This window comes from Propithecus coquereli, unplaced genomic scaffold (assembly GCF_000956105.1).
Source record: "Propithecus coquereli isolate 6110/MARCELLA unplaced genomic scaffold, Pcoq_1.0 Scaffold185, whole genome shotgun sequence".
In the NCBI taxonomy this organism is placed as follows: Eukaryota; Metazoa; Chordata; class Mammalia; order Primates; family Indriidae; genus Propithecus; species Propithecus coquereli.
In genome coordinates, this window is record NW_012143301.1 from 3,318,083 (window position 1) to 3,320,740 (window position 2,658).

Here is a 2,658-nt window from a genome sequence, read left to right on the forward strand (position 1 = left end):
TTGAAGTGGCATGAAGAGAGGAAGAATAACATCCCAAGTCCTTGAATATTACTCCATCTCTGCCTTCAGGAAGATTTCAAAGTGCCCTCCATCACTCTTATGATCCTTCCTCTTTCTGACCCTCATTTTCCTTGCCCCGTCTACTCCTCTCTGCCTCAATAGACCCACACATGGCAGCGTATCTGAAGGGCAGGATACTGTCTAAATTACAGAGGATGACAGAGGAAAAGAAAGGCCGCCCATCTGTTCTTCGCACCTTCCCACCAGCTCCTTTCCCATCCCTCTCACCAGACCTCCCAGACACCCCGGCTTGCAGCCAGCGACTTCCTCGGTGCTGGCTCCGACGGTAGCTCCCATTGCTCCAAAACCAAGATTCCCAATGTCACTTTGCCCCTTAGCCCATTTCAGACATGATTTTTAGACTGCCTCAAGTTCCCAAAGATCCAAACGTGCATCTTCTTCAGCCACCCCTTCGTTGTCATTGCTGCTTTGATCCATCTAATTAACTGTGCCGAGAGTGAAGCTGTTTACCCTCTCAGTGCTTAATAACAGCATTGCGCACAGGTCTATCAAAATAATATCCATCTATGCTTGATCCCCAGAGACTCCCAACCTTTACTTGGTGTTATTATACAATAAAGCTCTCTTTATAAGATTGTTTTTCAATTGAGTATTTGAAATCGAGAGGGGTAAGGCAAGTGGTATTTGCCTTCACAGTTTCACACCATTCATCTCTAGAGGGAGCATGTGTCTCTTTTGGACCACTGGGCGTTGTAGAGCAGAGCCAGGAAGTACAAAACTGTGTTCTTCTCCTGCCCATCCATAAACCATGCTCCGTGTCCAGAGCCAAGCAAAGGAGCAGAGGGCACCGCTCCCACAGCAGCTAAGCCTGTGGTCTCTCCTCCAGGCCAGATTTCTGGAGGCACCAGGCCTCCCCAGGGAACAGAGCCTAGAACTATAGCTGAGCCACCTCCGAACATAAGTGTTTTACTGTCCTCCTAAGGCCAACACCTCTCCGCCCCCCTCTGAAGTCCTTTTGGATGTTTTCCCTTTACAGGCCCCACTGAGACGTCTCCCCACTCAGTCAACATTGCAGTTGTCTCTGGCTGAGCTCTCTGGGCAGTAAATAGGTCGATTGTGACAAAAAGGTTTCAGTTGGTGCTATTGCTTCTTGCTGCAGGTGGCAAGCAGGTTCCTGTGTGAGGTTCACATCAGGTTCTATGTATTATCACAGAATATCTTACCTATTGATTTGTTTTTTTTCTTTTTCTTCTTCTTTTCCTCTGACTCCTGGCCCATTTCTGCAAACGTACGAGTGTCATTTCTTCAACAAACAAAGGATTTCCTCTACACTCTCATAGGTTTGGTAAAACTCCATTGCTTTAATATTTCTTTTCTCCACTTAGCAACTCTTTCCAAAAAAGCACTACACCACAAGTGCTATTGGATGGCATGCAATGTCAGGCTTTTTTTTTTTTTTTTTCATTTTGAGTTCAAGTACTTGCAAAACCTCAAGCACATAAGCCCCATCCCATGCCCATGCCTGGGCTTTCACAAGGCTGTTAATGCAGAGATTGCACATCTAAGTTCTTTTCTTTTATCTACTTTTTCATAAAGAAAGGAATAGACAGAGAGTCAAAATAATAGCATTAGATTTTGCTACTGGCTGGTTAATTCTCTTCTTTGGGGAACGAATGTTGCAGAAATAGATTGAAAGATTGGCTTTTAAAGTTTTGAAATAATCCATAAACATAATAGCCATTTACTGAGTACTTATTCCAGCCACTGAGCTGTGTCTATACTGCTTTATTAATCAATGCAATAATTAAATTGAAGGTATTATTACTATCCCTATTTTACGGATGTAGAGGTAAACTCAGACTAAGTAATCTGCCTAAGGTCTCGGACAAGAAAAGATCAAAGTAGAAATATCAGTATAGATTATACTGGATCCCAAATCTGTGCTATTACCCGCCCTGGGAAAGAGCCTCCCTTAGTAACAAATTTGCATTATCTGAGTTGTTCGAACTTTCATAAGAATATTTAAAGTTCAAGGCACCATAGCTGCCATCATTCTCTTTTCTTGCTAGCTTCTCTCTCACCATTTAAAAATATGGACTACTGATATTCTTTAACAAAGTAAAACAAAGCTTCAGGATAATTCAACATGTTTCTGACCCTCCTTAACTGTGTAAGGTCTATATACTAAATACACATGTCTTATGTTGACTCCTGTGGCCTGCTAGGTATCAGTGTCACAGCCCCTTCCGCCACATCAGACCAACAGCACGACAGTTGCCAAACTTCCTAAAAAACATCACTAAAACATTTCAAACATGTTATAATACCTAAAATGCTAAATGTCCAACATAGTATTGCTCTAAGGGTTTTTTCCTAAGACACTTTAGAATTTGCTCGAATTCCTTATTAATTCAACTGTACTTCTTATAACACAACATTCATAAAACTGTACAAATGAGATTAGAAATCATCCCAGAGAGCCCACTTAGTCAATTTTCACACTGAAATCATCCAAACAAATCTGAATTTACTCTTATATTTAGACTAAAAAGTCTTAAAGCCTTTTAGAGTTCTCCTATTCCATCAGTATGAATTATTAATAATAATAGAAGACATTTTCGTAATTCTTTCAATGCA